The following is a 15994-nucleotide window of genomic DNA, read 5'->3' on the forward strand; positions in this document are numbered from 1 at the left end:
TGTTCTAAAGACAAGATAACTCAGAGTAGAGTATGTAATATTCAAACTAACAAATGCACAATATAGCAGGGAAGCAGATTAGTTCACCTAACCTTTATTTCCTATCTCCTTATTGATAATTTGCTCCAAAATTTCACTTCCTAGCCATCCTTTCAGGTAGGTGGGCTCCACTTCCTAAAGTTCCATCCTCTCCCAACAATGCCATTGGCTAGAAACCAAGATTTAAATACATGAGGCTTAATCAGTAAAGCTTTCATAATTAAAGGAAAAATTAAAACCTTCTACATTAAACAAAAATGGCTGGAATTCATGATCACTACACTAGCACTGCAGAAGATACCTAAGAAAGACAAGGAAGACAAATACAACCAGGAAAATACAGGAAAGAATGAATCCAAATGCATGAGATGATTACATAATGACCCTGCCAAAGGTGATAACCTTTGGGCACATATGTTAAGGAGTGTAAGTAAAATAGAAGAGAGATGCCTGATACCCATGTTTATCACAACACCATGCACAAAGTTGTGGAATCTGGCTATGTGCCCAACAATCAGTAAATGGATAATAAAAATGTGGTATGCATATATACACCATGGAGTATTATTTAACCATAAAATAAGCTAGACTTTGTACAAAAGGAAATTTACTCATTACCTGACTCATGTAATTGTAATTCCTCTGTACACCACCTCTATAATAATAAAGCAAATTAATTTTTAAAAAAGAAAGTCCCTCTCAATGTATATAAAATAAAAAGTACTCATAGAAGTACATTCTTTGGTAAGGCAATCAGACTTTTAATGAGATTCATAAATAAATCCCAATACACTAATAATTCTCCCCTAGCAGTAGAAAAGTCAGAGAGGAAAAGTACTTTGCTTCTTACCACCAACAGTTTCTTCCAACTATTCCTCTTTTTATTCCATCTAGAACATATGACTTAAATAACTCAAATGCTGTGGGAAATTCTTTTAAAAATCACCTGAATCTGTTGTAATGTTTCCATTCTCATCTTTGATTTTATTTGGGTGTGTGCTCTTCTTTTGGGGGAAAGATTTGCTAAAAGTCTGTCAATTTTGTTAATTTTTTCAAAGAACCAGCGCTTTGTTTTGTTGATTCTTTCTATGGCTTTTTTTTTTTAACTCTAAGTCATTTAATTCTGATTTTATTTTAATTATTTGCTTCCATCTGTTGGTTTGGGGTTTGGCTTGTTCTCTTTCAAGGAGCTTAAGGTGCTTTCTTAATTTGTTGAATTGAGATTTCTCCAATTTGTTGATGTAGGTGCTCAGAGCTACAAATTTTCCTCTGAGTACTGCCTTTGCTGTGTACCAGAGGAGCAGGTATTTTGTGTGCTCATTTTGTTTAAATAACATAAACGTTTGAATTTCTGTTCTGATTTCTTTAGTGACAAACTGGTGGTTCAACAATGTATTGTTCAGTCTCCATGAGTTACAGGATTTTCTATGGTGGCTTTTAGTGTTGAGCTCTAATTTTATTCCATTGTGGTCTGAGAGAATGCGGGGCATAATTTCAATATTTCTGAATTTGTACAGATTTTCTTTGTGCCCTAAAATATGCTGTTGAGAACATATATTCTGGTGGGGTTAGTATATGTCTAGGATAGAACTAGCAAATGACCACAACAGCTCAATAGCTATGTACAAATGATCACATGACACTAAATAAAATGATCTCCAAAAAATATGGAAACAAGTGTTTTATCATTGATGTTATTATTTTTAATATGCTATGTGAAATTATTTTTTTCTTCTGTTCATTTTCTGTATGATTTAGCCCCTGTTGTCACTGTATTTGATTCTGGTACCCTAGGTATTTTATATGTCTGAATTAGGAAAGGGAAGGGGAAGGAAAGGGAACATCAAAATGGTGAGACAAAGAGTAAAAGGTGAACCAATGCAACAGACATACTTAAAAGACAATATGTTGTAAATTAACTGTACAACTTGGGGTGGGGGTTAGAGGAGGAGGGAAGGTGGGAGAAAAATGAGGGAGGGGGTAACAAGTTGGACAAGAAATATACACACTACCTAATGTATGTAACAAGTTGGACAAGAATTGTACACATTACCCAATGTATGTAACTGTAACCCCTCTGTACTTCACCTTGACAATAAAAATTAAAAAGTCATTTACATCAGTGCACTTAAATCTTGCTATTTTCTTTACATTTCTGCCTAATGCTACAAAGTGACAGAGTTAACTGGCGACAGGTTCAGGGATAGATTTATCCTCCACAGTTAGCTCTTTTCAGATTACTTTAGACTTCATCTTACCCTAGTTCAAGGACTTTGAAATTATGTAACTACCATATAGAATCTACATTGTGCGGCCCATCAGTTTCCAAGCCTATCCAAACACTATTCAAATTCACATTATCCATCTTTTCTTCTTTGACTAAACTGATCAAATAAATAAATATCATTATTGAAATTTTCCAAATAGTTCTATTATTTGGCTCTTATTCACTTTAAAAATTTAAGCTAAAACCTATAGCAAATTCTAAATGTTTAACAAGATGGACACCTTGAATTTACATTTCCAACACCCAAACATTTATCAAGCCACAATTCAAAGAGATAATAAATCTCAACACTCATATTTGATCTCATCTCTCCTTACAATCATTCTGCAGAACTTCCAGGATAATTTTCCCTAAGCGTTATTTGAATTTCATTCTTGTTCTGCTTCTTACATGTATACATGCATACATTCACATCAGTGTCAACATTCAGGTTTTCAGAGTACTTGCAAGGCATCTGCACTACTAGAGTGGAGATAAGTTTGTTCAGATTCACTTCTGGCTATGTACAACTAAGCCATCTCCCTCTATCTCTTTCCCACCACTCATATTTCAGTATATCATCTACCTACCCATTTGAAATCTTCTCCCATGTTCCTCAAACTTCCCAGATTATATGGGAAAACTAGCTAGGTTAAACCTGTTACTATCCTATCTTTGTGATAGAATCTATCCACTTATGTTTTAGGCTTGATAAATTACATTTTCTAACTTATTTGTATTTCCAACTCGCTTGATTTATACATTTCTTTATAGATAAAATATTAGTACCCCAAAATAGTACTTGTGTATATGAATAGTCCAGTCATTGAATTTTATATCTTCCATGATGCTTAGTCCAGATCCAGGCACACAGTGGGTACTTAACAAGTACCCGCTTAGCAAGTGTTCTTGTTAAGAAACAGGAAACCAGATACATTTTCCTGGTCAGTACAGAAAGCAACAAAAAATAACATTTCACCTGTTACATTTTAATCAGGAAACAATCAACGAAGTCCCGGGGATTATTGCTATCCAGGGATTCTTGATGTTCTTTTACTTTTTCCAAAACATAACTTTTCACATCAGCAAAGTTTTTAAGAATTTTGTTGTGACTCCTGGCAGATAATCAATGATAATGGGAAAAGTATTGCAGACCTTAAATTTTTTTTTAATTCATTAAATAAAAAAACACATAATAAAGACATGAATATCATATGTAAACTCTGGTTAAAATGGGTGAATATAAAAGCAATCTTTAATGTGAGGAGAAACAGTTGCATGTATATGATACATGGAAAAGTATCCTCTCTGTTGGCAGGGAAACGGGAATAAACTTACCAGATGATAAAAGAAACTATCTTACATTCATGCATTGATGTTAATATATTAATGTACCTTTGTATCCATTGTCTCCTGTTACCTACAACCTAGAAATACAGAATAGCATGAATTACTATGCCTCACATCCCTCCTAAATAAGGACAAAGGTTAAGGAAGTTTCAGAAACCCAATACAAAGCACAGAACCACTCCCTGCTATTTCTACAACTAGCAATCAATCTCAGGACTAGCATCATGGAAGGAGTGCAAGGAGAAGATGATTCCAACTCAACATTGTATAGATAAGTACTTGTAAACAAAAGTGGTTAAATTACTTCTACAAAGTCATTTAATTACCTTATATTTAGAGTATACAACATACCATCTCCACAGAGGGTGATGTTGTAATGTTTGTTTATGGTTTATATCATATTATCATGCTGACCCCTAGTTTCTTCCTTCTGTTCTCACGCCCTCCCTGTCTCATTCTCTTCCTCCCTATGCCCTTCTCTTCCTCTTTCTGTTGCTCACTCCCTTGCTGGCACTCTTTCTTTCTTGATACTACTGAGGACTGAATTCAAGTGCTTTGTGCTTGCTAGGCAGGCACTTTGCCACTTAAGCCACAGCTCCAACTATTATTTTACTATTTACTTTTCAAGTAGATTTTTCTCTATGCCCAGGCTAACCTGGACTGTGATCTTCCTTCCTATACTTCATCATGTCACTAAAGATGACAGCCTTGTCCCATCATGCCTAGCTATTAGATGAAAAACAATCATTTGAACTTTTATGTCCAGAATGGCCTCCAACTACCATTCTTGATCTCCAGTTCCCAAGTAGCTAGGATTAAAGGCCTGAATTACACCTAGTTTTCGTCTGTCTGCCCTTCCTTCCTTCCTTCCTTCCTTCCTTCCTTCCTTTCTTCCTTCTTTCCTTCCTTCCTTCCTTCCTTCCTTCCTTCCTTCCTCCTTCCTTCCTTCTTTAAAATTTTGTATTGAAGATTGAACCCATGGTCTCATACATGCTGGACAAGCATGTTTTACAATTTCAACTAGTCCCCTGACTCTTTTGTTTATTTTCATTTTTCTTTTCTTTTGCCAGTCCTGGGGCCTGAACTCAGGGCCTGAGCACTGTCCCTGACTTCTTTTTGCTCAAGGCTAGCACTCTACCACTTGAGCCATAGCACCACTTCTGGCTTTTTCTGTATATGTAGTGCTGAGGAATTGAACCCAGTGCTTCATGCATATGAGACAAGCACTCTATCACCAGGCCATATTCCCAACTCATATGCATATTTATATTTGAGATAAGGTCTGGCTGACTTTTCCTAGGCTCGCCTTGAATTTGCTCCTACTTCCATCTACTGCAATTCTAGGCATGAACCACTGTGCTCATCAGACCCTGGTTACCTTCTAGTATCCCAATTTCAGACAATCTTGGTAATTTTTGACTTGGAAGCCCTACTCTTTTTCTGTCAACATCTGTGCTCCTAAACATCCTCCACTTTTGATACCCTAAATTAGCATATTATGCCAAGTAATGTGTGAAGAAGATTGTTTTGACTGGCAAACAAGCCTGTGGTTAATGGAAGCTTTTCAGTAAGAGCTCTCAATATCCACTGAGTAATCAATCAGTCATCAAAGAACTGCCTGGAAACTGCAGGTTGGTGGAAAAACCACCAGCCAATGGGTTTGAATGGCAGCCCTGTGTTCAGGCCTTTTCTTCCTAAGTTGTCCTTAGCATGTTGTTACTATCTAAACAGGACCGTGGTATCCAACAATCACTTCATGGGCAGGCACATGGGCAGATTTGCTTTGTAAAATCACAAATATGGGGGCTGGGAATGTGGCCTAGTGGTAAAGTGCTCACCTCATATACATTAAGTCCTGGGTTCGATTCCTCAGCACCACATATATAGAAAACGCGGGAAGTGGCTCTGTGGCTCAAGAGGTAGAGTGCTAGCCTTGAGCAAAAAGAAGCCAGGGAACAGTGCTCAGACCCTGAGTCCATGCCCCAGGACTGGCAACAAAAACAAAACAAAACAAAATCACAAATATGTCAGAGAAAAGAAACATGTTTTCAAGAAGAAAGGCTTTTGACTTCACCTGGATCCATGGGGTACTCATAAGTCTGAGGTTTTCATTGAATTTTTCCATCAAGTTAAGAAAATTCTGGTCTTTATAGTCAAAACAATTTTTGAAAATAAAGGAGCAGATCACATTGCAGGGAGCACAGCCCAAGATAAAAGTGGGATCACAGGTGAGCCTGAAGAATTGGAAATACTAAAATCATTGTTAATATATGCACATAATACCTGTGATTCGTAGTAGAAAAAGATAATCTGAAAAGGTCTACAGAAGTATTGATCTAGACTTTCCCTATCAGTAAAACTTCAGCATACTTAAAATCAGCACATCAGTTTTAGACCTAACTTAATCATTACATCCTATCTTATTTAATAGCAGTTACCCAAATACTCTCTTAACATCACTGCCCTTGTTTACACTATTCTGACCACTAAAGTGATTGTTATTTTGGAGGAAAAAAAGTAAAACATTTAAAGAAGACCTTTTTTTTTTTTTTTAAATACTATGATTTCAACTCAGGACCGCATATTTGCTAGGCAGGTGCTCTACCATTTGAACCATACCTATGCCCTAGGTATAGGCAGTCTTGGGGCTTGGACTCTGGGCCTGAGCACTGTCCCTGGATTCTTTTTGCTCAAGGCTAGCATTCTACCACTTCAGCCACAGCACCACTTCCAGCTTTTTCTATTTATGTGATGATGAGGAATCAAACCCAGGGCTTAATGCAGAAAAGGCAAGCACTCCACCGCTAAGCATATTCTGTCCAGACATCATTTTTTAATACATAATAATTAAAGTTTCCAGCAGAGAATCATATGGCCTTTGAAATCAAGAAAACAAGTATTAAAATAAAAAGAAACAAATAGCAACCAAAAAACGTATATACATAGTGAATAGTTGAAGAAATTGCATAGAAAATCCATAGAGTGGAAAAGTAGAGAGAAAGATTTGGCAAATGAAGATAGTTGAGGAAACAAATGTGTAAATGCAAAAGACATCCAGGTTATATGAAAAGAAAATTTTAAATGAATACAAACTACAAGAAGATAGTTATTTGCCTAAAATAAGAGTGAAATAATAAATCTTCACTTCAAATTTAAATGGCATGGAAAACACAGAAATCAAATCAATAAATGGAGGGATTTTTTTATTTTTACTTTAATATGAATAAGACACCAATAGTTCCTGCACCAGAAAACCATCAGATCTCAATTTTCATTACAATAGGCAAAGTCTGCCCTCTTGTGGGATTCTGGGTCAACTGCTCTATAACAACAGGATAGTGCTGTATTTTTTTTTTTCATTTCTTTATTGTCAAAGGGATGTAGAGAGGGGTTACAGTTTCATACATAATTAAGCAGTGAGTACATTTCTTATCCAACTTGTTACCTGTATTATTTTTAATTTGACCTTTACTTAGGTAAATTTTATCAGTTTATAGAGAAAGAAAGTAGAGAAAAAGAAATATCCTGAAGCAATTTTAAATTATATTATAAATTAACTTTAAAAATCCAATCATCAGGAAATTTTAAATGTGAACAGCCTACAAATTCACATGAAATTAAGGATAATTTGGGCCCAAATTGTTATGCATGCCACTACGACACTGAAGAAATGGGATCAACAAATATGCCCCTAGGTGGATAGCTAGATAAAGAACTATAGTATATATTCCCAAAGGAATATTTTTCAGTCATTAAAAAGAATAAAATACTTACAGAACAGCAAAGATATACCATAGTGAGCCCTCAGACTTTTCTTTTACCTCATTTCTACAATCTGAAACTGCTTCATTTTCTTCATTTGTCATAGTTTGCTTTGTAAAATATTGTGAGTTTTGGACATGTCTGTAAAAGAATTGCTCAAGACTCATGAAATGTTTACAATCTTTTAATGAATGTAGGTACTTGTAAAAGTCCCACAGATCTCTTAGAGAATTTTAAATAACAGTGATTAAGATGTGAAATAAAAAGAATAAAATCCTGTCATTTTGCATAAAATGGGTGGAATTAGAAAACATTGTATTTAATGAAGTATGTCAGACACAAAAGCAAATACCACATTCTCTCATTCTGGTAGAGGCTAAAAATGTTCATATCATAGAAAAACAAAGCAGATTAGTGGGCAGTAAAGGCTAGGGTAGCTAGGAGGAAAGATAGGAAGGATAGATAATGGGTATCAAAATACAGTTAAACAGGAGGAATACATTTTAGTTCTATAACATAATCTGGAGATATGATGAAGTCTACATTAATTTATTGCATATGAATAAGTGATAAATTTTTAAGATAGAAATGCTAACTATACTGATTTGATGAATAAAACTAATATATGAGTCAAATTATGAAATTTTTCTCCTTATATATGTACAATTATTATTTCTGAAAGTATGCAAAAAACAATAGAGTCAAAGAATAATGAAATTTCTTTAGTAATTAACTGTATTTTTCTGCTGAAAACACTAGGGCACTAATTGTTTGTAAAAATATTAAGAAATGTACTCACTACCTTATGTATATAACTGTAACCTCTCTGTATATCATCTTGATAAAAAAATTAAATTTAAATTTATAAAAAATTATTTGTTTTGGGAAGTGGAGGTATGACTCAAGTTGTAAAGGATCATCTGTGAGCAAAAAAAGCTGAGCAAGAATTAGTGGCTCTAAGTTCAAACTCTACTACTTCAAAAAAAAAAAAGGAAAAATACATTTGTTTACCTTAGAAGATATGAGATAATTTGGAAATCTTAATTTTAGATTCTCTGTGTGTGTGTTCTAGAATGAAAGTTTGATTTTTATTAATTTTTACCTCATTTAAAAGAGACAAAGTAATTTGGAATCTAAGCTGAAAGTCTGACCTACTGTGATTAAACACTTCACAGATGAGTACAGGGATAGTGTGGAGATTGACAAGTACCACCAATCTTCAAAGTCAATTTTTTGTGTTCTTATTCAGCTAGGATAAAGACATCAAATCAAAGTTGCTCCTAGATAGACTGTCTTTAAAAACATGGTTTGTTTCAGTATCTGTGAGAAAGGACCTGCATACCACCAAAGGGGTAGAAGGAATACAGACAGACATCACGGTGGGTCCGTAGGCAAAATGAACGCAAAGAATAGGACCTTTGTTGGGGTTTCTATGAAAAGGAATGGGTGAGATAGGGTAGGTGTGATGAAGGTATGAGAAATTAAAAATTATAATCACCATTTTGTAGTTACTAACTGCTAATTTTGCTTCTATAAACCGCTTTGCAGCTAAGGACCATAAAACGCCCTGGAGCAGATAGTTCTCAGAAAAACCATAAACACCTATCACCAGCCAAGAAGAAAAACAAGTTTTAGGGTTACCAGAACTCCCCCATCCAGGCGTGGTTTCCAGTATCTAAAACCCTGCAGCTGTGTACTATCCCCCTTGCTACACCCTTAATGGCTTAACCAATCAATTTTAAATGTGTCGGTCCCTTGATCTGACCAATGACCCTTTCCAGATTCCTTCCCGCCACCAAATACACCAAACATGATTTAGAATTGTTTTATAATTTTCCCGTGGTGTGCGTTGATTTCTTAAAAGATGCTATGATGGGTGCTAAGTCCCTGCCTTCTCCAAAGAGTGAATAAAACAGCTGGAAGCCTTAGCCTCAGGGCCTCTTAGCATCACAGGTTCCCGAGTGCACAGAGGACCGAGCTCGAGCTTGCAATAAACACTACTTTTCCTTTTGCATTGGTGTGGATCTCTGGTGGTCAAGTGCCAGACTTTGAAGTGAGGCCCCATTTTACCACGTGAACCCCATTTTACCACGTGAACCCTATTTTAGAATCGAACCCTGAGCCAATCAGATTTGTACCTGTGTCCTAATCTTGCTTGCTTGAACACCTGATTGTTGTAACCTTGTTCTTTGCCTTTATAAGCCCTGTGTAATCACAGCCCGGGGCTCCCTCCTAACCTCCGCTGTGTCGGTGGGTAGGACGAGGCCCGAGTTGCAGCTCGCTTAAATAAAGCCTTGCCTTGCTTTTGCATTTCAGAATGTCTGAGTCTCGGTGGTCTTCTTGGTGGTGGTTTCGCGACTTGGCACAAAATTTGGGGGCTCGTCCGGGATGGCCCCAGAGACCCCCGAGACCCCAGACTCCGAAGGTAAGAAAATAGCGCTGTTCATTCTGTGTGTCTGTGTCTGTGTGATTTGTAGTTTTGTTTTCTGTTTAGGCCAGCCGCCTGAATCTGAACCTGTAGGTAGTGAAGGACCAGCCAGAGTGGACATGCTCGTATAGGCAGTCCTGGAGGACTTGGGGGACACCACAAGCCCTCCACAGGGGGCTCAGGCTTCCCACTACCACCCTGAACCTGAAGGACTGGACCTGGAGGCCCTTCTAACGGGCGTCCGTCTAGTCCACTCTATATTTGGGGTTGTCTGGTCCGCTCCTACACAGGAACGGGAGAGAGAGAGCCTCAAGACTGTGTGGTCTGCCCCCTCGCGGGGGCAGGAGAGACTCAGTGAGACTGTGTGGTCTGCCCCCTCACAGGGGCAGGAGAGACACAGTCAAACCTGTAAGCTGTGGCTCCCTAAGTCTGTCTGTAAGTGTTGTCTGGTCTTTGTGCCTGTGATTATTTTTGTGTGTTTCTTTCTTGCACTGTGCCTGACTGACAAACGGATGATGGAGAACATTCCTTCCACTCCCCTGGACTTGACTTTAGCTCAATGGAAAGATGTACAGGTGACAGCCCACAATCAATCAGTGAGAGTGTCTGCAAAAAAAGAACTCTAGGGGGACCCCCACCCAGCCTTCTTAAGCAGAAAATTGTTTGGTGTGCTAAAATGTTTTACTAAAACTATCAAGCCCTGGAAAATGAGGCTGGAGAATGCTAAAATCATTTGTTAAAGGTTTTTGTCTTAAAATGTATGGCCGATGCTTATTCAGCGTGCTTTAAGATCTTTTGAAAATGTATGTGTGTGTGCATGTGTGAGTGTGAACATGTTCAAGACTGCAGTATGATGCAAAACTAAGTTTAAGTTTAAAGTCAAAGGGTCATCAAGTTTGGGCATTACCAAATGCTTTAAAGGATTATTGCATTGTTTTAAAGAGGAACTATAGTTAAAAAAATGTTTAATTAAAAAATCAGAGCTAAGTGTCAGAAATTTGGATTTAAAAGGATATATACTAAACTAATGGGGATAGAAGTAACTATGTATGTAGGAAGAAATGGCAAAATGCGCCTATGTTTCTCACTAATATATTGGAAAGCTGAATGGATAAGTATTTCTAATTGTAATTCTTGAATTAAGGAAAAATTCAAAGGTCTTCATGCCATGCAGTAACTGGGACTGAAGAAAAAAAAAAAAAAGGCTCTTTTGAAACAAGCAGCCCGTAGGCAAAGGGCGGCTCCTGGTTTCAGAATGCCTGTGAGCTTCAGTTTTTCCGATGCAGATAAAAGCTAAAGTGTTATGTTAGTGTTAAAAAGGCTTTGGAAATCAAGACTACATTTCTAGATAAGAAATTTGGAAGTAAAATTGTCCTAAATAATTATTGCAAAGTGAGAAAAGGAGAATTATGGCTACCAAAATGTTTAATTGCCATTCCAGCTTCTTTGTAGGTTTTTTGTAACAGTTTCCAGCAGGCCCACAGAGAAGCACAGGTGATTCCTACAAGTTTGTCGAGATCTAATACTGACCCTTAATAAGTTCCAGGTAAGAGAGCATGCTTAAAAACTACTTCTGTGTGGACCACCTTGTTGCTTCTAATTGGAGTAAAGTGACCCCTTATAAGACTCACTGATCTGAATCTGTGGTTCGAAGCCAGCCCGGGCAAAGAAAGGTCCCTGTGAGAGACTTGTCTCTAAGCAGCCAGCAGAGTGCTGGGAACGGAGTTGTGTGGAGCTCAAAGTGGTAGGGCGCTAGTCTTGAGCTGGAGAGCTGGGGGACAGTGCTCAGGCCCTGAGTCCAAGTCCAGTGGAAAGTCACTCCTCCTGGGACAAAAGTGATGGAGCATCCAGAGGCAGTAAGCCACTGCTTGGATGGCAGAGATGGTGTCAGATCCTAGAGTCACTCCTGTTTGGCCTTTCAAAAGTTAATCAAAGCCGGGAAGTCCTAGAAGAATAGTTCATAACCATGCCTTTCCAATGCCCATGTCTGTCTCCTGGGCAGGAACTTTCCAGTCATCTGTGAGAGTGGTTAGTCAGGGTAAGTTTGTCAAATGAGAGGATAGATTAAAATCTCAACCCCCCGCATTTACTCAAAGCTCTGACTGGCAGTGAGAATTTTAAGCTGATACATCTGTTTAGGAAAGAAAGCTTGTAGACCTGAGATTGTGTCCTTATTGAGATCTGTTAAAGGCCTGCAAAGGTAACTTTTTAGGTCATCAGAGATTAGTTCCCCAGCCAGTCAGGAGAGCAAGCGTTGGCTGTCAGATGCACATAGACTGTGCTGAAAATCCCTGTGCCTAAATCAGCCAGACAAGTCAGAGTTCCTGGGAACAGACTTTAGTAGACCCAGGGCCATGAGCTTTGCCTCCTGTGCCCCAGTATTCCCAAGAAGGCTTGGAGTGGATAAAGAAAATTCCCATGGCCCACAAAACCCTTGCACAGAGAAGGAAACAATGACTGGTGGAAAACTTGTGAAGGGAAACTTATCCTGCCACAAGGGCTGGGTAAGGGGATCCTTAAGAGAATCCACTGAGTTTCTCACATGGGAACCTGAAATATGCAGGACTTGCTTCGACACTCCAAAGTGAAAATTAGACAAGGAGATCAACTTATTGAAGATATTGTTAAAAATTGCAAGGCCTGTCAGCTTGCCAATGCCCCCAATCAACAGATTACTAAAGGAGCTCGCCTCTGTGGGAATAGGCCAGTCGTGTATTGGGAAGTAGATTTCACAGAAATTACAAATATTTGCTAGTTTTTGTAGACACCTTTTCAGGATGGGTTGAAGCCTATCCAACAAAGCATGAGACTGCGAATGTAGTGGCTAAGAAGATCCTGGAAGAAATCCTACCCAGGTATGGCTTCCCATCCACCATTGGGTCAGACAACGGACAGGCTTTCGTCTCAAAAGTAAGTCAGGGAATAGCTGCAGCACTGGAGATGGATTGGAAATTGCATTGTGCTTATAGACCCCAGAGTTCAGGACAGGTAGAGAAAATGAATCGGACTCTAAAAGAGACCTTAACTAAACTGGCCTTAGAGACTGGCACAGACTGGGTGTCACTCCTTCCTTTAGCTCTGCTTAGAGTAAGAAATTCTCCCTATCAGCTTGGCTTTACTCCTTTTGAAATAATGTACGGGTACCCCCCGCCCATTATCCCTAGCCTTCAGACTGAATTGCTTGCTGATTTGGATGATGCTGAATTTTTGTGTAAACTCAATTATTTGCAGCTCGTGCACAAGAATGTAACCCCAACTTAAGGCATTATATGATTCTGCTTCTGTCCCTACCCCCCATTTATTCAGAGCAGGGGACTGAAATCCTTAGAACCACGGTAGAAGGAACCCTAGACGGCATCGCCACTTGGGTTCATTGCTCCCACGCCAGGCCAGCTGACCCCTTTGCCCTGGACGACAACTACCGTGATGGAACATGGGAGGTCTCCAAGCACCCAACTCAGCCGCTTCGCCTTCACCTCAAGAAAAGAAAGTTAGACTGAATATTGTTATAATTTTCTTTTTGCCTTCTTTCCTTACTACCCTGGCTAGTGTTGATGTTATTTTGGCAGCTCACTCCAAAGTGAGGTGACCCCCTTATTTTAGGTAGTTTTGGGCTTGCTCAGGAATACGGGTATAGCCACCCGACCCTTAGAGCACAGCTGAGAAGTTTATGTATTATTTTGTTGCTTACATTTGGATACTAAACACTATACAGCTAATGGTAAGTCTGTATAGCTGAAAGTTAATTTTCAGTTTGCAGTAATCCTGCAGTCCCTTGGTAAAGTAGACTAAGATTATAGGTCCCTGGCTAGGTAAGGTCAACGCCCCTGAGTCAGCCTGAAGAAGTTACAGAAGATGGATGATCTTCACCCATCAGCCCCCCTTTAAAACCGAGGGACCAGAGTTGTTTTTGGGAAGATGAGGCAGGATAAACTAGAGGCATGCAAAACAGAGATACAGAGACTATACTTGTAAGAAATGGTGACAGGCCCTTTGGTTACTACATTGGGCCCTACTGGCCCATGCCTTACCTCTATATCATCCCTTAGACATGCAAGCCATTGAAATGGACAGAATGGAGCCATGATTGGCTCCCAAGGTACCAAAAAGAAAAAGGGGGAAATGAAGTGCCAGACTTTGAAGTCAGGCCCCATTTTACCACGTGAACCCCATTTTACCACGTGAACCCTATTTTAGAATCGAACCCTGAGCCAATCAGATTTGTACCTGTGTCCTAATCTTGCTTGCTTGAACACCTGATTGTTGTAACCTTGTTCTTTGCCTTTATAAGCCCTGTGTAATCACAGCCCGGGGCTCCCTCCTAACCTCCGCTGTGTCGGTGGGTAGGACGAGGCCCGAGTTGCAGCTCGCTTAAATAAAGCCTTGCCTTGCTTTTGCATTTCGGAATGTCTGAGTCTCGGTGGTCTTCTTGGTGGTGGTTTCGCGACTTGGCACAACAGTGGTCTTTGTGGGGGTCCGAAAATTGAGCATAACATCCATTGAGCATAACAGGTAAGCTTAGGATTGGATAGTTTGAATGATTATAGATAGTTTTGTGCCATGTGGTAGGGTTCTTTGGGTTATTTAGAGCAAGAATATTGACATGGTGTATGAGAATTTGATAAAGGAGGCAATTGGGGGTATAGGCTTAAGGTAGATTGGTTTATACTTCATAGACATGCTGTAGAGAATATATTTGCTATTGTTAGGAATTAGCTAGTCCTGAGAGAGGCAGTCCAAGATATCAAAACAGCATAAAAAAATAGCAAAGAAAAAGCATGATTAATACACAAATAAAGATAAATGATATTAGAAGGTAAGCTAAAAAGTGAGCCAACTTACTATTAGGAAAGGTTGTCTAAACAGGAAATGACTGATATTTATTTCAGTAAATCATTTTATAAGTTGGCAGATTACATTATAGTATAAATTTTCGAAAAAACATAAAAACAATACAGTAAATAGTAACATTAGATAACCCCAGTTGGCTTTTATTGAACAGTTATTACTTAATATAAAAATCATGATCAAAGAGGGAATAATAAAGATACCTGCACACAAAATCATAGAGAAGCACTATTGTGGTGAAAACTGTACACACAATACAGGTTTTGAAAGAATCCCCATACATGATGGTCAGTGAGACTGATCCTATGAAACACCTACTAGGTGAAAACACAGGAGTATTTTGCATGTCACAAAAGAGAATAGGAGCCCACTACAATCACATCCACCTAACAAGCATTTCCTGAGTAAATGCTCCAGAATAGTTGGATCATAATTGTACTATAGGAAAAATATTGCTCTGTTAACACTTTTTAAAATGAGCTTTAGTCCTTCTATCTTTACAAAGTTTGGTAATTAATTGGTCTTTAATACCTACACTGTCATGTGTACAGATGCAATAGGTACAAACACTTAAAAGTTCCCTTGGTTCTCAGTATCATACCATCCCTCCTACATGTGAGGACTGACAACTACTATCCTCAAAGCAACCTCTGAAACGTTTCCAGAGATCTTATTAGAATAGATAGATGTCAGGTAGATAGACAGATGTCAGTAACATTTATATACATACTGTTGGTTTTCCTCAACTCCTCCACAAGACAGCCAGCTTCCTCTTGAACTCTGTCCTCAATGTTCTGTTATGCCTAGATTTCTGGTCCCCAAAGACCACCAAGGATCCAATACCGATGCAAATGCACGAGAGTCTTTATTGCAAGCTTGAGCCTGGACTCTCAACCGTCACTGACACAACGGATCTGGATTGAGAATCCCAACCCTCAGATAGGCAGGGTTTTTATTGTGATTACAACAGGGGAAGGGTATTTCCAATTTGGCAGATATTTGATTGGATGGCATTTAGCAAGCAAGTCTTGTCCCATTTCTATTGGCTATCTACCCTTTCAGTTATCTATTTTGGCTTTGATATCAGGAACTGGCCTCGATATCAGGAATTGACAACAGGTGGTCACGTAGCACTGATGCAGGGGGTTAATGCAGAGGGTAGAGAAAATAACAAATGGGTTAAGCAAGCCATTTACTTGTGGTCAGCTGACCTAGTACCAACTTTATTTTAACAATTGCGACCATGCTTCCCCATTACTGTTGGGAGCCAGCCAGCAGCAAAGTTCATCCTGACCTCTGGC

At 38.7% G+C, this 15994-nt stretch overlaps 1 long non-coding RNA gene across 1 annotated transcript; it reads right to left on the reverse strand.

Moving 5' to 3' along the window:
* Positions 1–3283: 3283 nt before the first annotated feature.
* Positions 3284–15488, reverse strand: LOC125346253. The gene is made up of 3 exons (XR_007209885.1): positions 15424–15488; positions 5730–5889; positions 3284–3460 (listed from the first exon to the last, which is right to left on the reverse strand). It is a non-coding gene; the product is annotated as an uncharacterized LOC125346253 (long non-coding RNA).
* Positions 15489–15994: the final 506 nt, after the last annotated feature.

The sequence above is a fragment of the Perognathus longimembris genome, chromosome 2 (genome assembly GCF_023159225.1).
Source record: "Perognathus longimembris pacificus isolate PPM17 chromosome 2, ASM2315922v1, whole genome shotgun sequence".
Taxonomy (NCBI): Eukaryota; Metazoa; Chordata; class Mammalia; order Rodentia; family Heteromyidae; genus Perognathus; species Perognathus longimembris.